This window comes from Schistocerca gregaria, chromosome 2 (assembly GCF_023897955.1).
Source record: "Schistocerca gregaria isolate iqSchGreg1 chromosome 2, iqSchGreg1.2, whole genome shotgun sequence".
Classification (NCBI taxonomy): domain Eukaryota; kingdom Metazoa; phylum Arthropoda; class Insecta; order Orthoptera; family Acrididae; genus Schistocerca; species Schistocerca gregaria.
Genome location: NC_064921.1, coordinates 1049136938 through 1049158862, shown reverse-complemented (window position 1 = coordinate 1049158862; position 21925 = coordinate 1049136938).

Here is a 21925-nt window from a genome sequence, read left to right as displayed (position 1 = left end):
GAACATAGACGCTAACCTTGAGAAAAATTCTAGTATTTTTTACCGATGTATACCGCATGGTAACTGCATTCAAGTTGAAATTCTAAACACTAGGAAGAGTAAAGGATTGCATTACATTTTACATGTAAAATCGCTTATTGAAAGACAATCTGCTTTTTAACTTTGTCTTTGCCATAAAACTTTTCACTTCACGTTACTAGTATGCTTTGTCAGACGTAGAAACTGTTACCAGGCAACAATGTTTGAAGTTAAATATCCAGTCAAGAACCAAGAGCACTTATTTAGACGTTAATTACGAATGCATTGTTTAAATAAACAGACGACATAGTGTTGTTGTGTGTGTACATTCTTGCTTGCTTGCACGAATACGTAACAACTATAAGGCTTAGATACTTAGAACATATACCAGTACTGCTAATGAGATTTTACTGCAACATTTTGGTTTACTTAAAAATACATTACGGATTTATAGTGCTTTCTGAGAGATAATAGATGACACAGTGGTTAGTTTATTTGACCGCTACAAGACTATAACATGACGCTACTAACGTGTGACACAATTTACATTGTTGCTTTAGTGGTGTATCTGTTTTATATCTGCGCAGTTCTTCTGTATTATTCTGCAAAGTGAAACATGTCTTAGTAGTGACTTATGTGGTATAGCTACAATGAGACAGTCTTTTCCGTAGCACAACAATACGTTACAGTACAGTACTTTCTTCATCAAGGCAATAAGCGTAATAACTACGATATCTATATGCAAAGCATTTCACTTTGTTAATGATGAGGTGGGTACATTGACTTCTTCAGAACTTTGCTTACAGAGGACAATAAGTACGACACTTCCACAGAATTATCTTACAGCAAGACGTACATTTAGCGCTACCAGACGCGCATTTGAGTGATTAATTTTGTACTTAATACATTTATTTTTAAAGATTTTTGAATTACAAAGAAAGTTTTCCATGATACATTTTATTCCATTGCTGTGATCTGTAACACCTGAGGGTATAATTACATTAATCGTCAGGGGGGTACATGCTTACTTTGTGTACCATATGTTTGGCAAGCACAAGGAGCTCTAGCTAATATGGTATTTGATTATACAACTTTACACATTGGTACCATATTTCTCTAACACAGAATTACACAGCTATCTGATCATTTAACTGAGAGAGACAAACTTTTTTTTTTTTTACTACATGAGTGACAAATGTTTACATAACTACACAGCTGGATAACTTCACACTTACGAAATTGTATTTGGTCTGTACTTTTTGAACTGTTCATATTTATTCGGATCCATTGTGATACTATGTGAGCTTTGAATGGTGTATTTGGTATATGACCATGATTTTAAAGTACGATTGAGGTAGATGACACTATTGAAATGAGCAGAGAATTTTTTTAGATTTTGAAATTATTGCAGAAAGCTACGACGTTTTTGAGATTTGGTTGAGTTTTTATGATGTTATTATTACGATGACAATGTGTATTATGCTGTTGAGGTATGTTTATGATCAATAAGCTGTTGCTACACGAGGAATTTGATTATGCTACGTATTTATTATGATGAAATATTGAAGTGTCGACGCAAGATTGACGTGTCGACGAATATGTATATGTGTAATAAGATAAGGAATAATGAGTAGTGGTTAGGGACTCTTATTTGTGAAAAATGATGTTGGAAACCAAGAATCGTACTTTAACAGTTCTGAAATGTGTGTAAATGCGTGAATGTATCACAATGTCGGCGAAGATTTTTTGGACACTGTTATATTTGTAGGATTTTGTTTCTACAGATTTGTAACGCAAATATTTCGATCTGTGAAATTTTATTTGTATCAAACTCTCACTGTAGCGGAAACTGATGTCGTAAATATTTCGGTAAGGAAGGTAGGTCACCTTGACGTAATGCACTGAAAGCACCCAGCTGCGCGACAGTCGCCTGGAAAAAAGCTATTAGTGTGTGCCTTTCAGAGGCACAGGTGGGGAAAAAAAGAGGCCATTATCCTCGCTATTGACATTTCTTTGTAGAAAGCATCGCAAATACGACATGCCCAAACTTGAAAACATATGATTACACTGTGAAGCTCTTAATTTTTGATATTTGCTAAAATGCCTAATGAAATGATGAGAAACATTTTAGAACTATTGTCTTTCTAGTTGAGAAATTTTTTTCGCCTTTGGAGACGCCATTTGCCTAGTGAATGACGTTTCTAGCTGCACTGCAGCTTTGGTTAAAACAAAATTTAATAGATGTACTAACCAGAAAATAATAGCTTTATGATCTACATAAAAAAACGAGGGAGCACAAAAAGACATTTCCCTTCACAGGAATTGCATACATAATTTTTGTCGATGACTTTTTATTAGTGTAAGTTAAGGTGATGCATCACCCTAGTGTTAAGATCTGACATAGGTATTAGACATGGCCATCTTTACTGTAATATTTTTTCTGCCTCAGCTTTGTCTTGTTAAGATATAAGTTATTGCATTTGCTGCTGCTTTTTGCCAGGCATAGTGCTACTGAATTTCAGTTTGTATTACTCTATTAAGCCAATTTTACTATTGATTCATTTTTCTTGTTGCTGCACATTAGCTCATGTTAGTTGTAATGTTGCATTTGCTCTGCTAATTTATATATAATGCTATTTGCATTGCCAATTTGCATTTTTTTGTCATTGCTGTTTGTGTTAATTGTTTTGTGCTGTTGTATTACCTCATCCCTTAGTTTAGCATCTGAGCTCAGTAGATTTAAATTAGCTTAAGATGGGGTAGGCTATATAAGAGAACGAGTCGTGATGAATTGGAAGAAATGCATTGAGAAGCTATAAGAAAATGGTTTGGCTAGAAAAGTATTTTGAAAGAGGATATGAACAAAAAAGTAGGGTTTAGATAGGATTTTCTTGGAAATAAATGATGAGGTAAGATAAAGGAAAATAAATAATGAGGTAAGAAATATGTGAACATATAAATACAAAAAGCATGCTTGGGTAGGATTTTTTTGGTGGAAACAAATGTTGAAATAAGAGGAAAGATCTATGGAATGAAGTTTTGGGTTCGACTGCAGTACCAAATGTCACACTGAAAACAAACCTTGTCATGTCCTTTTGTGTTATTACACTATGTGTCTGTATACCTTGTGTATTTGTGTTCTTCCTGTCCTTATGTGTGTAGCTGATAAGATTTATGTTGCAGAATTTTTCTAATAATATGTTATTTACTTTGTAAAGATGTTTAGACATTATTTATTCTGTTTTGTTTTCATGCTAATGTGTAAAGTTGATGTTTCGAAAGTTATTCAGACCTTTTATGTATATACTTACGTCATAATTCCTGTAACAATGATGTATATGTTGTTTCGATTCTTTTGTAAAGCCCGTATTACTACAAATGTTATCTGTATTGTTATGTTCTTTAAGAATGTATTTTGTACCTTTGTTATTGTATTCTCATGTTATAAAATTGTAATTGACACCAGTTCATCAAATTAAGTAACTTGTAAGCATTCATTTCACTGCACACATTTCTGTTGGTCATAGTATATGCAAAATATGCGAAAAAAGAGGACTGTTAGTGTTTGGACATGTATTGATATTCAGCAAGGGACTGGTTAACAGCATTACTGGGTTTGCACCTTTGATGACTCATCAATACCATTATTTCTACAAGGACTGCAGCGGGTCTGCACCTCTGGTGGCCCACCAATACCGTAATCTCTACCAGGACTACAATGGGTCTACTCTGTGATGACCTACCTACCAATATTCTTTAAAACTTCGACTTACTCTGCTGTGGGTTTGCTCTGTTGTGGCCCATTACCTGTCTGCTTGTCAAGAGTCAGCACTGTCTTTCCGTTGGAAGGACAACACTACTTCTTCAAGACTGCATGGAAATCCACTACTTCCATGTGCATTTTCTTTTACTGCTGAGACTTTGAGAAAAACACTGCAATTTTACTGTGATGAATGATCAGGACTGTCTTTATGGACTGTAAAAAAATTAGTTTTTGACCAACATTGTATCAATAAGTGTGTGCATTTGATTTCTTTGTTATGGTAATTATGTAATTTTTTTTCAAATCTGCATTGGCCACTGCCCAAAACAATTTGTAAATTCTTTTGTGGGGAGCATGGGGGCTATGTAAGTAGCCTGTTCAGGTTTCTACATTGGTAACGCCACGTAGCGCTCTGTATGAAAACCACTGGCTGTGCTGTGTGCAGTCGGTGGCTGGTTTGCATTGTTGGAGTATACGCCAATGTAGTGTTGGGCAGTTGGCTGTTAACAGCGTGTAGCGTTGGGCAGTTGGAGGTGAGCCGCCAGCAGTGGTGGAAATGGGGAGAGAGATGGCGGAGTTTTGAGAGCAGATGATCTGGACGTGTGTCCATCAGAGACAGTAAATTTGTAAGACTGGATGTCATGAACTCTATAAAGCCACAAATTTCGCATTGGTTTTCGCGTTTTCGTTACCCCAAAACTTTCATGCCCCCACACACGGCTCATTTTGTTTACTGTATAAGTAGGCTGTTTATGTTTTTTATATTGGTAACGCCACGTAGCACTCTGTATGAAAATCACTCGCTGTGCTGTGTGCAGTCAGTGGCTCGTTGGCATTGTTGTAATACTCGCCATTGTAGTGTTGGGCAGCTGAATGTTAACAGCGCGTAGAGTTGCGCAGTTGGAGGTGAGCCGCCAGCAGTGGTGGATGTGAGGAAAGAAATGGCGGAGTTTTGAAATTTGTAAGACAGGATGTCATAAAGTGCTATATATATTATGACTTTTGAACACTATTAAGGTAAATACATTGTTTGTTATCTATCAAAATCTTTCATTTGCTAACTACGCCTATCAGTAGTTAGTGCCTTCATAGTTTGAATCCTTTATTTAGTGGCGGTAGTGGCGCTCACTGTATTGCAGTAGTTCGAAACGAAGATTTTTGTGAGTTAAGAGATTTGTGAAAGGTATAGGTTAATGTTAGTCAGGGCCATTCTTATGCAGGGATTATTGAAAGTCAGATTGCGTTGCGCTAAAATATTGTGTGTCAGTTTAAGCACAGTCATCTCACTAATTTTTCTAAGGGGGACGTTTCACACTAACGACGCAATATGGACGTGACATTAATCTAGACATGAGTACAAGACAGCTACTTTAATGTGAATGACATTGGCATCCATACCTGTTCTCACCAAAATTGTAATTGCAGATACTTAAAAACAGGGACTAAGCTGAAACAGACTGTCGTAAACAAAGATTACTTTTTATAAGCTATTTGGTGTAGCTACTGTAACAATCATGTCGTTATTAGAAAGGAAGCAGCTTACGGCTTGCTACATTTTCTTTATGCCTTAAACGAAGCACAAATTACCGAGACGATATTCACTGAGTGTTTCATAATGAGAGCACTCAGTGACTTACACCAGACTTTAAATATAATTTCAAACCTTTTCTCTATTCCCACTTACATCATTAAGGTCGAATATTTCATATAAGAGGGTAAGTCAAATAAAAACCTTAAATTTTCAATAACAAATCGAAATTTAGAGCAGTTATCCCCTGAGTTAGTAAGCGTGTTACAAACAGGGCGCAGAATGGCCTGTAGGTGGCAGCATAGTGCAAATGCACACATACCGTTGCAGCATCAGTATAAAGATGGCTGCCCCACTTGCAACTTGCACCACAGAAGAACAGTGTTCTGTTATTGGGTTTATAAGGTTTAGTACAGTGACGCATGTTTGTCACAGCAGCAAGTCTACGAATGGAGTAGGAAGTTTGCAAATGGTGTGACTTCAGCGAAAGATGCTCCTCGTCCAGGTCAGCCAGAACGAATTGTGACTCCACATAACATTGCAGCAGTTGAAGCCATAGTGAGTGACACTGAATGACATTGCAGCATGTTTACAGGTTAGTCATGGGTCAGCACGCCACACTGTGCATGATGTGTTCGTTTCACAAAGTGTCTACAAGATGGGTTCCACGGCAGCTGACTCCTGTAATGAGAGAAGGACGTGTTGATGCTTGTGGACAACTTCTTCGGCGCTTTGTACGAGAAAGTGATGGCTTCCTTGCAAGAATCGTTACTGAGGACGAAACCTGGGTTCACTTCCACCAACGGGGAACAAAGAGAGCGAGGAAGGAATGCCACCATTCCTCATCACCAAAGCCAAAGAAGTTTCGAACAGAACCATCAGCAGGGAAGGTTATGCCGGCTCTCTTTTGGGACGGAAAAGGCATCACTTTGAAGCATTACATGTGCGGCCTGCAATGAAATCAAAGCAACGTAGATTGCTGTCAGCAGGCGTCCCTTTGCAGCACGACAATGCGAGGCCCACACTGCCCGTAAAGCAGTTGCACCAATCACAGTCCTGCATTTTGAGTGTCTTCCTCATCCACCATACTCACCAGACCTTGTCCCAAGTGATTTCCATATGACTGAACCACTCAGAGACGCATTGAGAGGAAAGAAGATCAGTTCTGGTGAAGAGGTACACCACGCGGTGCCTGAGTGGTTGCGCTACCAAAAGAATTTTTTTCTAAAAGAATTTATGCACTTTGTAAGCGCTGGAGGACTTCCATTGCGCGTGTGGAGATTATGTTGAAAAGTGATACAGCTTTGTACAACTTCTGCACAATAAATAATATTTAAATAAATATTTAAGGTTTCCATTTGACTCACCTTCGTATTTGTGTGTATTTTATACATGCGAGCCCGATTCTTTCAGAATGCTATGAAACTAAATGGTAACATGAGACGAAAAAACGAACTATGAAGATGTAAAATGTTTCTGGAAGTTCAGTCTTATTCGCAGTATGAATCCCAACAGGAATTATGACGAAGATATATTGCGTACTCTAAATAATATCTGGGTTATTTGGCTATATATATGTCGTAGTTTCCACTTTTCTTCAGGCAATGAATATTTTCCGCCTGCTTCTGTGACATGCCCCACAGTAAGCATAAGATACCTTAGCGCAAAGTGACATTTATTTTTACATGTGTGTATGTAGATTCTAAATAACCGAAAGAAGGTGAAAGCTAACTCCACAATGATCGTGAAATAGAGAAAGTAAAAACCATGTAATGCCTGCAGACGATTAGTTGTTACCGTAGACTACATCTTTGAAGTTACATATGGTCTGCTGATGATGTTGTGGTGTACGGGAAGGTGTCGTCGTTGAGTGACTGTAGGAGGATACGAGATGACTTGGACAGGATTTGTGATTCTTGTAAACAATGGTAGCTAACTCTAAATATAGAGTCCCGTAGTGTTTGAATACTCCATTAGTAGTGTAGCGCTTGACACAGTCACGTCGATTAAATATGTGGGCGTAACATTGCAGAGCGATATGAAGTGGGACAAGCATGTAATGGCAGTTGTGGGGAAGGCGGATAGTCGTCTTCGGTTCATTGGTAGAATTTTGGAAAGATGTGGTTCATCTGTAAAGGAGACCGCTTATAAATCACTAATACGACCTATTCTAGAGTATTGCTCGAGCGTTTGGGATCCTTATCAGGTCGGATTGAGGGAGGACATAGAAGCAATTCAGAGGCGGGCTGCTAGATTTGTTACTGGTAGAATTGATCATCACGCGAGTGTTACGGAAATGCTTCAGGAACTCGGGTGGGAGTCTCTCGAGGAAAGGAGGCGTTCTTTTCGTGAATCACTACTGAGGAAATTTAGAGAACCAGTATTTGAGGCTGACTGCAGTAGAATTTTACTGCCGCCAACTAATATTTCGCGGAAAGACCACAAAGATGATATAAGAGAGATTAGGGCTCCTACAGAGGCATATAGTCAGTCATTTTTCGCTCGTTCTGTTTGGGAGTGGAAGAGGGAGAGAAGATGCTAGTTGTGGTACGAGATACCCTCCATCGCCCACCGTTAAGTGGACTGCGGAGTATGTATGAAGATGTCTAAAATGTAAGATAATAATGTTAGAAGCAAACTGAAAAAATATTATAGCATAAATTTCTTAATTTCCTAAATGTGACTTATCTCCAGGTGTGGAGAGAAAATGAATGACCTGTTTTTCCCCACATAGGGAGCAGAAGAGTCGTATGCAGATGCGGGAGGCACGATACATCGCCCGGGTCACCGTGCTCTCCCCGCCAGCTTGGACCTCCGGGCGTCTGCCGCTGCGGCGTGCGAGCCGTCACATCCCGTTGTGGTGCAGGGCTGTGACCTCTGCTCCCCCGTGTGGACGGCGGAACATGTCTCTGGAGAGGCTCTGGACGGTGCACGAGTACCTGAGGCTCCGTTCCACGCCAGTACGTGACAGGCCAGCGCAGCCGAGCCCCGGCTCAGTTTTGTTACGTTTTACTTTGCATATGCTGCGATTTTGCCCTCGGTTTTAGTTTACAGTTATCATAACCTTCTAGCGAAGCAAACAGTTACAGGTGGCTGAAAAGAGTATACTGATATCTACCTAATGTTTATTTTTCGCAAGCAAACAAGTGATCAAAAAGTCAGTATAAATTTGGAAACTTAATAAACCACGAAATAATGTAGATAGAGAGGTAAAAATTCACAAACATGCTTAGAATGACATGGGATTTTAATATAACAAAAAAAAGGTTCACAAAATGTCCGACAGATGGCGCTGGACTGCAAAACGTCAGTGACTGCGCATGACAGTCATGTATAAAAGGAGCTGTAATAAGAGAGAGAATCAGATGCGCCAGCAGTCGCACCATGAAAAGGTCCTTTTAGTGAAGCTGTATTATAAGAATGGGGAATATGCTAGTTCAGCGTTACGATCCTGTCGCCATAGGAAGGGGATTCGAACGGGTAAAGGTACGTTTGTAACACCATAACTCTAGTGCTTTACTGATTTTGTTTGCTTTTGTTTTATTTAATGTTACATCATTGAGCTCCTGTAAATGTGTTTGTTTGAAACGATAACATAAAATTCTATACAACTTTCTTTCTTTAAAACTTCGATGTTGTTGCTTGATTCTATGCAAAGTAGTGTATCTGTCATTTAAATTCTTTGTCCCATTTGGAGGGAACAAATCTTACTGTATATAATTGTAATTTCTGTGTGAATAATTTTTTGTAGAAATGTCAATATGTGCAAATATTCTGTTTTATTTATTGTATTTGTTTGCTGTTATGTAAACTGCTGATCCTCACTTAGGGTTCTTAGTTAGTTTGTATGTAAAAGATGTAGTGGTTCCCCTTGGGAACAGAACTGTGTAGCGCACACAAATTGTGGTTGGCTTAGGTAGAAAAGGTGGAACAAGAGTCAGTCGGTGGCGAGCCACCAGTCAGTGACGAGCTAACGAACTGAGAGTCGGGGGCGAGCCACCAGTCGGGGGCGAGCCACCAGTCGGGGACGAGCTGCAAAACTGTGCACTGCCATGTAAATGATGCATATTGTGCTGGTTCCGAGAGAGGCTTTTTCTGCTACTTTCCAATGCCTCAGATGGATGGATAAATAGCTGGAATTATTCTGGAATTTGTATCTATCATCGCCACCAAGAAATGACAGAGTCCAGCAATCTACCTGCAAATCCACCTACCAACATGCAATCACCACCACATTGCGCAATCACTGTAAAGGAGCACTATAGTAATGTATAGTAATGTACAGTGAAGGATCAGCTTAATGGATGTGTTAGTGTGCTCAAATATAAGGTAATTTATAACTGAACTTAAGAACCTACCTTGATTTTTCTCCTTATCATAACACCTCTCAGGTTCCTCTCCGTTTGAACTAAAGTGATTACTGAGTGTCCGTACTGAAAGAACATTAAAGACCAGTGTTTTTGCTAATTAATGCCTCTTGAACATAGTAAAAAGAAAGTTAAAGTTAATGATGCTTGCTAAAAATAATTTTACTATTAAAACAGCTTATTAATGTGTTGTTGCCAACTTCAAATTAAGAGTTCTTAAGACTGAGGCTTATAAAGTTTTGCTTAGTAAATGATCACATTACTGCCTGTTGTAAATCGCAGAAGGTGAGTCAGTATCTTACATATATGTTAATTTTGTCTCTCAATGCAGTAAAAGTGGAAAACTGCAGTGTGTAACGTTATATACTCATGTTTGCTAAGTGTTTGTCTCTCTTGTGTATTGGAAGTGCATATTAATAATATAACAGGATCCACAGTTTGCCGATTGTGTTAATGCTAGGTAACAAGTAATGGGAAGACCACTAATTATGAAAAACATTATTTCTTTACTCAAATGATAGTGAGAAGCAACCTGTTAGTGGATACCAATTAACTTTCATTTTAAATAGTAACGTAATTAACTGAGAGAGACTTAACCTATATCCAATTAATGATTCTGCAGTGAATAATAATAATAACGTTATAAAGACCGTTCAGTTTGTGTAAATCTGAAAGTAATAGTGTGTTTCGGTATCTGTTATAATTTTGCAAATAGTTTGTGCTGCTCTAACTGTTAGTTTCAATCTTACAGTAAACATATGTATGTGTCAAGAGTTCAGTGCACTCGCGTGTGACAAAGTATAGGTTGTGTTTATCCATTAACGTTATTAATAACTATATTCTGGAACGAGAATGTTAATCATTCTCTTGCCTAGTTAGGTTGGCGACCGTTTTCTTTATTCGTTAAACAGTGCAGATAGGCAAAATTTCGTTTGTTACTGTTAAAATATTTACGTAATTCTGACTTTCATTTCCGATAAGCCACCTCCGTTAGGTACAACACGGTCAACATAACAAATTCCTCTCAGAGGGTAACACTGCTCTGTTGCTTTATACCATAATCGCATTAATCAAATAGTTTTATTTCACAAGCTGCTTCAAGCTTTAAGGTTATGGTACAGCAGTGGCAGACAGACGCTAGAGTTAGACGTTGACAAATGCAGCTGTGGCGAGGATGATTTCGAAGTTCGGAGCCACGGGTTGTTAAACGATAGACTCCGTAGTGGCCGACCGAGCACAAGGCGTAATGCTGCTGAGACAGTTCAGGAAGAAATGGAGACTGTAGCGGGTTCGTCTACGCACGGGGAAGTCAGTGCTCGTGCAGTCGCACGTCGCACCGGCATTCCATACACTACTGTTTGGTTGACACTTAGGCGTACCCTCCGATGCTATACGTACAAAATCCATCGGCATCATGAACTGTTACCTGGCGATTTAGTGAAGCGGTGGGTATTTGCGGCGTGGGCGTTTCAAAAGACGGCGGAAGATGACGATTGATTGAAAAAAATGGTTCAAATAGCTGTGAGTACTATGGGACTTAACTGCTGACGTCATCAGTCCCCTAGAACTTAGAACTACTTAAACCTATCTAACCTAAGCACATCACCCACATCCATACCCGAGGCAGGATTCGAACCTGCGGCCGTAGCGGTCGCGCAGATCCAGACTGTAGCGCCTGGAACCACTCGGCCACCCCGGCCGGCACGATTTCTTGAGTAACGTGTTGTGGGCCGACGAAGCTCATTTCACACTCCGAGGGTCTGTCAACGTCCGCAACTGAATAATTTGGGCTGCCGAAAATCCTAGAATCGTCGTGGAAACTCCATTGCACGACGAGAAAGTCACGGTATGGGTTGGATTTACCACATTTACCGTTAACGGGCCTTTTTTCTTCGAGGCAATGCGTGATTCTGGTTTCGTGACTTGTACCGTGGTGGGTGAGAGGTACGCCGATATGTTACAGAATCGCATCGTCCCCAGCCTGGCTGATAAACACCTGCTGGAACGTATGATGTTTATGCAGGATGGCGCTCCACCATATATTTCTAGACGCGTGAAAGATCTCTTACGCGCGTAATTTGGTCATGATCATGTGCCCAGCCGCCACTTTCGTCATTCTTGGCCTCCCAGGACCCCAGACCTCAGTCCGTGCGATGATTGGCTTTGGGGTTACCTGAAGCCGTAAGTGTATCGTGATCGACCGACATCTCTAGGGATACTGAAGGACAACATCCGACGCCAATGGCTCACCATAACTCCAGACATGCTCTACAGTGCTGTTCACAACATTATTCCTCGACTACGGCTATTGTTGAGGAATGATGGAGGACATATTGAGCATTTCCTGTAATGAACGTCATCTTTGCTTTGTCTTACTTTGTTATGCTAATTATTGTTATTCTGATCAGATGAAGGGCCATCTGTCGGACATTCTTTGAACTTTTGTATTTTTTTTGGTTCTAATGAAACCACATGTCATTCCAAGCATGTATGTCAATTTCTACCTTTCTGTCTACATTATTCCGTGATTTATTCAGTTTTCAATTTTATACTGACTTTTTGATCACCCTGTAGATTTGTAGATTCCCAAATCTGCAACCCCCATGAATATACTTTGCTGTCGTCGTTATTTTTGAAGTTACGTCAATATGGGATAACAATGCGAATTTACATGATGTGTATTTCTTTCACTCGCCTCTGAAGTAAAAACTTTTTAATAAAACATATTGTTTCGTATTTCAAGATGGCTAATATCAGGTTTACCACCATAAAATCGTTTCAATGAAAATCCTGTTGCAACTCGAGTGTCAGGTTGTGTGTCAACGTCCCCTTCACGTTTTCGACCAAACACTGTTCACCACCGGTGACGCAGTCTTTTATGAGATGGTGGCTTATGACGTCGTGTAAGTAGGCTGTTTAGGTTTTTTATATTGGTAACGCCACGTAGCGCTCTGTATGAAAATCACTGGCTGTGCTGTGTGCAGTCAGTGGCTGGTTGGCATTGTTGTAATACTCGCCATTGTAGTGTTGGGCAGCTGGATGTTAACAGCGTGTAGCGTTGCGCAGTTGGAGGTGAGCCGCCAGCAGTGGTGGACGTGGGGAGAGAGATGGCAGAATTTTGAAATTTGTAAGAATGTATGTCATGAATTGCTATATATATTATGACTATTAAGGCAAATACATTGTTTGTTCTCTATTAAAATCTTTCATTTGCTAACTGTACCTATCAGTAGTTAGTGCCTTCCGTAGTTTGAATCTTTTATTTAGCTGGCAGTAGTGGTGCTCGCTGTATTGCAGTAGTTCGAGTAACCAAGATTTTTGTGAGATAAGTGATTTGTGAAACGTATAGGTTAATGTTAGTCAGGGCCAGTCTTTTGTAGCGATTTTTGAAAGTCAGATTGCGTTGCGCTAAAAATATTGTGTGTCAGTTTAAGCACAGTTATGTATAATTTTTCCAAGGGGACGTTTCAGTCATTGTTATGGCGTCGATAGAATCATGGAACTTTATGATGACATGTCTTTTAATTTAATTTAATACATACTGACTGAAAAAGCAGCACTGACAGGGTATTCATTCTGCCAGTTTTCTGTCAGAAATGGAACCTTACATGTACTCTGTGTGAGAAGATACCGGAGAGTTTCTGAAACTCGACACACCTGCTTCGTGTGTCTACAACGCGATTTTGTAAACATCTTTACAGCAACACCTCGTCATAACCCTACAGACGGCCGTTGCTTTCGCCTACAGCCGTGGGCCCTTTCCAGTTGGAAGATGTTGAAAGCTCTCTCAGACGACAGGGGTTTCCTTAAGTTGAATCGACTGTATGAGTGTCTTATTAATAAAAATTAAATGTAGTAAAACTTCATGCGTGCCGCGACATTTTTTCAAGCACCTCAATGTTTATGACTTCGTATCTCTTGAAGAAAAAAAAATGTTCAAATGGCTCTGAGCACTATTCGACTTAACATCTGAGGTCATCAGTCCCCTAGCACTTAGAACTACTTAAACCTAACTAACCTAAGGACATCACTAACATCCATGCCCGAGGCAGGATTCGAACCTGCGACCATAGCGTTCGCGCGATTCCAGACTAAAGCGCCTAGAACCGCTCGGCCACGACGGCCGCCCTCGTCTCTTGAAATAAGTGTCGTACAATTGTATATTTGTGTAGGTATCTGCAGCGGCGTACGTGGACACTTAGCGACCTGATGTTTTCTTCATGGCCGTAACTGCACCACTAAGTGGCCTAACCTTTTGTGTCCAAGTATCCACTCTTCAACACCTGACTTGCCTCCTAGGAAAAAATAAACATTAATGGGGGAAAATAAACAGTAATGGTTTCCTCTTGCCACACGCATGTGGAGGTACTAACCAACCAATAGACATACGAGTTGCAGAAGCTATAATTATTAAAATAAACATTAATGGGGGAAAATAAACATTAATGGTTTCCTCTTGCCACAAGTACTTGGAGGTATTACCCACCCAGTAGACAGAGACATGTAGTAGCTATAATTATTAGTGCGCAAACGATGTAAATACTGGTGCGATGTTGTTCAATGCACCGTCCTCAGTCACCAACAAAAAATTTTACACTTACACCCATTGCACCATGAATTTTCAAAGTTATCAGTGTATTCTTATTGACATCTTAATTAATTGCTAATTATGGTAAAGAAATTTCACAGCTACATTAATTGGTTACTATCCGTCTGAAACCTCGAATTAATTTCCCTGTACATACCTCATCTCGCTTTAGCACAAGAAAGAAGGAAGAAATCTAGGAGACGGCAAGCAACAATAGTATGAAGGACGTGAAAGAAACCATGTATACAGTTGCAGACCGACAATCGACTTTATGCGTTAACAGACATTTGACTGAGTTGTACTCACACATCTCTTTAACACACACAGTCACCGTCATAGGTCTCATGGTTTTCTGTAGCATATTATGTTAGTGTTCAAGTAGAAACAAGATTTTCGAAATTTATAGGAAAATAGGATAAAAACCAGATACATCTACAGTATTAGGCACAAAACAAGAGGTAGGTTTACAATACTTATTACTGATGTATAAAATGGTCATCTTCGTTAGCAGAGAAATTAGCTCAACAGTAAACAAAGAGAGGTAGGTTTACAATACTTATTACTGATGTATAAAATGGTCATCTTCGTTAGCAGAGAAATTAGCTCAACAGTAAACAAAGACAAAGGTGATATAGCGTAGCAGAAAAGCTAATACCCATTTCTGAGTGCAGCGTGTACTGGTTTCAAACTACTTGTTCCGGACTGGCACATATTTATAATTTGCTATGAAGTATCAAATACCGACTTGAAGAAAACATCAGACTTCGGACGAAATAGCGATGGAAGATATGAAAGAGCTTGGAGGCCTAGAAACTAAAATTAGGTGATGACTAGTTACGACGGGGTAACTTAGTCGTAAAAAATGACACAATATGGCTAACGTTAAGGCTATGCTAGGTACAAGAAAAGAAAACTATCTTCAACATAAATCACCAGGTAACAAAATGTCACGCGGAACTGGGGACAAATTCTGCAACTGAAGATGTGAAACTCAGTTGGACAGGTGTGAAACGGGGATCATAGGAAAACCAGAGCAAATCTGGAAGCAATCGGAAAGTGTTACTATAAACAACCTTTTTCTTTTTCTTTGTTGTTTATTTAGTGGTGGTAGCAACGTGCATGCAGCCAGTCACATTGTTTACAACCGATATCATTTAGTACATCACACTGTACAACATTAATTGTACGTTAGAATAGCATTACACTACGTCATTACTTATTAAGACATGTAAGACAGATCGTTCTCCATCAGCAAGTGTTTCAGCTACCGTCGCAGGTAGCAAGAGGACCGCACCGTAAATTACCGCGGAGAAGCCCTCGGACGTTGGCGCGCCAGGTACATACAGTCTGCGGCCGCGAGCTCGGCTCCAGTTCACCACCGGCAGTGGAGGGTGAAGCTTTGACAATGACACGCGTGCTGGCGAAACGTCAGTAAAATCATTAGATGAACGTCGGTCGAAGAACCCGAGACAGGAACCAATAGGCAGTTTGTCAACTGACTCATTGGATAAGTGATCGATCCATTTAATTTTCAGCATTCTTCTGTAGCACTTCGTTTGGAAATGTTTTTATTCTCATTTTATCTAAACTGTTTATCGTCTATGTTTCCCTTCCATACATGGCTAACTCCAGACAAGTACCTTCAGAAAAGACTTCCCAACATTTAAATCTGTATTCGATGTTAAAAAATTTCAGTTCTTCAGAAATGCTTCTCTTGCCAAGCCATTCTACACGTTATATCCTCTCTGCTTCAGCCATCATCAGATATGTTGTTGTCCAAATAGCAAACCTCATGTACTACTTTAAATGTCTCGTTTTCTAAACTGATTCCCTTAACATCAATTGACTTTGGACTACATTCCATTATCCTTGTTTTTCTTTTGTTGTTATTCATCTTCCATCCTCCTTTCAAGACGCTGTCCATTTTGTTCAACTGCTCTTCCAATTCCTTTGCCATCTCTGACACAATTACAATGTCATCGGCAGACCTCAAAGTCTTTATTTCTTCTGCCTGAACATTCATTTCTACTTCAAATTTTCTTTTGGTTTTCTTTACTGCTCGTGCATATTGAATAACATCGGGGATCGCTACAACCCTGTCTCATTCCCTTCTCAACCACCTCTCACGTCCGCCGTCCCTAATAACTGCCATCTGGTTTCTGTATAATTTCTAAATAGCCTTTCGCTCCCTGTATTTTATTCCTTCTATCTTCAGAATTTGAAAGAGAGTACCCCAGTCAAGATTGTCAAAATCTTTCTCTAAGTCTACAATTACAAAAAAATGTACGTTTGCCTTTCCTTAACCTATCTTCTAAGATAGGTCGCAGGGTCTACATCTACATCTACATGACTACTCTGCAATTCACATTTAAGTGCTTGGCAGAGGGTTCATCGAACCACAATCATACTATCTCTCTACTATTCCACTCCCGAACAGCGAGCGGGAAAAACGAACACCTAAACCTTTCTGTTAGAGCTCTGATTTCTCTTATTTTATTTTGATGATCATTCCTACCTATGTAGGTTGGGCTCAACAAAATATTTTCGCATTCGGAAGAGAAAGTTGGTGACTGAAATTTCGTAAAAAGGTCTCGCCGCGACGAAAAACGTCTATGCTGTAATGACTTCCATCCCAACTCGTGTATCATATCTGCCACACTCTCTCCCCTATAACGCGATAATACAAAACGAGCTGCCCTTCTTTGCACCCTCTCGATGTCCTCCGTCAATCCCACCTGGTAAGGATCCCACACCGCGCAGCAATATTCTAACAGAGGACGAACGAGTGTAGTGTAAGCTGTCTCTTTAGTGGACTTGTTGCATCTTCTAAGTGTCCTGCCAATGAAACGCAACCTTTGGCTCGCCTTCCCGACAATATTATCTATGTGGTCCTTCCAACTGAAGTTGTTCGTAATTTTAACACCCAGGTACTTAGTTGAATTGACAGCCTTGAGAATTGTACTATTTATCGACTAATCGAATTCCAACGGATTTCTTTTGGAACTCATGTGGATCATCTCACACTTTTCGTTATTTAGCGTCAACTGCCACCTGACACACCATACAGCAATCTTTTCTAAATCGCTTTGCAGCTGATACTGGTCTTCGGATGACCTTACTAGACGGTAAATTACAGCATCATCTGCGAACAACCTAAGAGAACTGCTCAGATTGTCACCCAGGTCATTTATATAGATCAGGAACAGTAGAGGTCCCAGGACGCTTCCCTGGGGAACACCTGATATCACTTCAGTACTGCCTTGCGTATTCCTACGTTTCTCCGGAACCAAACGGATCTTCTACCAGTTTTGCCAGTTATTCTGTAAAGAATACGTGTTTGTATTCTGCAACCTTGACTTGTTAAACTGATACTTCGGTAATTTTCACACCTCTCAGTCAATGCTTTCTAAGGAATTACTACAATCGTCTTGAAGTCTGAGGGTTTTTTACCTGCCTCAAACATGTTGCTCATCCGATGGAAGAGTTTGTCGTGGCTGGCTCTCCCGAGGCTCAGTAGTTCCGACGGATTGTCGTGTCCTCTAGCGACATCTTCATCTTCATCTACGTCCTCTTCCCTACGTCCTCTTCCCTACGTTATTTTCAAGTTCATCTTTCTTGTATAGACCCTCTGTATACTCCTTCCACTTTTCTTCTTTCCCTTCTTTGCTTAGGACTGATTTACCACCTGAGTCTTGATACTCGTACAGCTGCTTCTCTTTCCTTGGAATGACTCTTTAATTTTCCTATGGGATAGATCTATCTTCACCATTATGCAGTGTACTTCTAAATCCTTACATCGGTTTCTAGCCATTGCTGAATAGCAAATCTGCACTTCCTGCCAATCTTATTTTTAAACTTTTGTATGCCCTTTCGCCTGCTTCATTTGCTGCATTTTTAAATTTCCTGTTGTAACCAATTAAATCCTCCCCCCATGAACCATGGACCTTGCCGTTGGTGGGGAGGCTTGCGTGCCTCAGCGATACAGATGGCCGTACCGTAGGTACAACCACAACGGAGGGGTATCTGTTGAGAGGCCAGACAAACGTGTGGTTCCTGAAGAGGGGCAGCAGCCTTTTCAGTAGTTGCAGGGGCAACAGTCTGGATGATTGACTGATCTGGCCTTGCAACATTAACCAAAACGGCCTTGCTGTGCTGGTACTGCGAACGGCTGAAAGCAAGGGGAAACTACAGCCGTAATTTTTCCCGAGGACATGCAGCTTTACTGTATGATTAAATGATGATGGCATCCTCTTGGGTAAAATATTCCGGAGGTAAAATAGTCCCCCATTCGGATCTCCGGGCGGGGACTACTCAGGAGGATGTCGTTATCAGGAGAAAGAAAACTGGCGTTCTACGGATCGGAGCGTGGAATGTCAGATCCCTTAATCGGGCAGGTAGGTTAGAAAATTTAAAAAGGGAAATGGATAGGTTAAAGTTAGATATAGTGGGAATTAGTGAAGTTCGGTGGCAGGAGGAACAAGACTTCTGGTCAGGTGACTACAGGGTTATAAACACAAAATCAAATAGGGGTAATGCAGGAGTAGGTTTAATAATGAATAGAAAAATAGGAATGCGGGTAAGCTGCTACAAACAGCATAGTGAACGCATTATTGTGGCCAAGATAGATACGAAGCCCACACCTACTACAGTAGTACAAGTTTATATGCCAACTAGCTCTGCAGATGATGAAGAAATTGAAGAAATGTACGATGAAATAAAAGAAATTATTCAGATAGTGAAGGGAGACGAAAATTTAATAGTAATGGGTGACTGGAATTCGAGTGTAGGAAAAGGGAGAGAAGGAAACATAGTAGGTGAATATGGATTGGGGCTAAGAAATGAAAGAGGAAGCCGCCTAATAGTATTTTGCACAGAGCACAACTTAATCATAGCTAACACTTGGTTTAAGAATCATGAAAGAAGGTTGTATACGTGGAAGAACCCTGGAGATACTAAAAGGTATCAGATAGATTATATAATGGTAAGACAGAGATTTAGGAACCAGGTTTTAAGTTGTAAGACATTTCCAGGGCAGATGTGGACTCTGACCACAATCTATTGGTTATGACCTGTAGGTTAAAACTGAAGAAACTGCAAAAATGTGGGAAATTAAGGAGATGGGACCTGGATAAACTGAAAGAACCAGAGGTTGTACAGAGTTTCAGAGAGAGCATAAGGGAACAATTGACAGGAATAGGGGAAAGAAATACAGTAGAAGAAGAATGGGTACCTCTGAGGGATGTAGTAGTGAAGGCAGCAGAGGATAAAGTAGGTACAAAGACGAGGGCTGCTAGAAATCCTTGGGTAACAGAAGAAATATTGAATTTAATTGATGAAAGGAGAAAATATAAAAATGCAGTAAATGAAGCAGGCAAAAAATAATACAAACGTCTCAAAAATGAGATCGACAGGAAGTGCAAAATGGCTAAACAGGGATGGCCAGAGGACAAATGTAAGGATGTAGAAGCTTATCTCACTAGGGGTAAGATAGATACTGCCTACAGGTAAATTAAAGAGACCTTTGGAGAGAAGAGAACCACGTGTATGAATATCAAGAGCTCAGATGGCAGCCCAGTTCTAAGCAAAGAAGGGAAGGCAGAAAGGTGGAAGGAGTATATAGAAGGTTTATACAAGGGCGATGTACTTGAGGACAATATTATGGAAATAGAAGAGGATGTAGATGAAGACGAAATGGGAGATACGATACTGCGTGAAGAGTTTGACAGAGCACTGAAAGACCTGAGTCGAAACAAGGCCCCCGGAGTAGACAACATTCCATTAGAACTACTGACGGCCTTGGGAGAGCCAGTCATGACAAAACTCTACCAGCTGGTGAGCAAGATGTATGAGACAGGCGAAATACCCTCAGACTTCAAGAAGAATATAATAATTCCAATCCCAAAGAAAGCAGGTGCTGACAGATGTGAAAATTACCGAACTATCAGTTTAATAAGCCACGACTGCAAAATACTAACGCGAATTCTTTACAGACGAATGGAAAAACTGGTAGATGCAGACCTCGGGGAGGATCAGTTTGGATTCCGTCGAAATGTTGGAACACGTGAGGCAATACTGACCTTACGACTTATCTTAGAAGAAAGATTAAGAAAAGGCAAACCTACGTTTCTAGCATTTGTAGACTTAGAGAAAGCTTTTGACAATGTTGACTGGAATACTCTTTTTCAAATTCTAAAGGTGGCAGGGGTAAAATACAGGGAGCGAAAGGCTATTTACAATTTGTACAGAAACCAGATGGCAGTCATAAGAGTCGAGGGGCGTGAAAGGGTAGCAGTGGTTGGGAAAGGAGTGAGACAGGGTTGTAGCCTCTCCCCGATGTTATTCAATCTGTATATTGAGGAAGCAGTAAAGGAAACAATAGAAAAATTTGGAGTAGGTATTAAAATTCATGGAGACGAAGTAAAAACCTTGAGGTTCGCCGATGACATTGTAATTCTGTCAGAGACGGCAAAGGACTTGGAAGAGCAGCTGAACGGAATGGACAGTGTCTTGAAAGGAGGATATAAGATTAACATTAACAAAAGAAAAACGAGGATAATGGAATGTAGTCAAATTAAATGGGGTGATGCTGAGGGAATTAGATTAGGAAATGAGACACTTAAAGTAGTAAAGGAGTTTTGCTATTTAGGAAGTAAAATAACTGATGATGGTCGAAGTAGAGAGGATATGAAATGTAGACTGGCAATGGCAAGGAAAGCGTTTCTGAAGAAGAGAAATTTGTTAACATCGAATATAGATTTATGTATCAGGAAGTCGTTTCTGAAAGTATTTGTTTGGAGTGTAGCCATGTATGGAAGTGAAACATGGACGATAACTAGTTTGGACAAGAAGAGAATAGAAGCTTTCGAAATGTGGTGCTACAGAAGAATGCTGAAGATAAGGTGGATAGATCACGTAACTAATGAGGAGGTATTGAATAGGATTGGGGAGAAGAGAAGTTTGTGGCACAACTTGACTAGAAGAAGGGATCGGTTGGTAGGACATGTTTTGAGGCATCAAGGGATCACAAATTTAGCATTGGAGGGCAGCGTGGAGGGTAAAAATCGTAGAGGGAGACCGAGAGATGAGTACACTAAGCAGATTCAGAAGGATGTAGGTTGCAGTAGGTACTGGGGGATGAAGCAGCTTGCACAGGATAGAGTAGCATGGAGAGCTGCATCAAACCAGTCTCAGGACTGAAGACAACAACAACAACAACCAATTAAATTCAATATCTCTTATGTTATCCAGTGATTTCTAGTAAGCCTTGTATTTTTACCAATTTACCCTCTGCTGCCTTCACTATTTCATGTGCTAAAGCTACCCATTCGTGTTCTACTGTGTTCCCTGTTGTAATCAACCGTTGCCTAATGCTCCCTCTGAAATTCTCAACAATTTCTGGTGCTTTCAACTTATCCATGCCCAACTTGTTATTTCGTATATTTGTGCAATTTTTTCTGTTTTAATCTACACCTCATAACCAATAAGTTGTGGTCAGACACCACATCTGCCCCTGGATATGTCTTATAATTTAAAATTTGCTTCCTAAATCTCTGTCTGACCATAACATAATCAATCTGGAACCTTTCAGTGTCTCCAGGTCTCTTATACGTATACAACTTTCTTTTATGATCCTTAAACTAAGTGTTAGCGATGGTTAAATT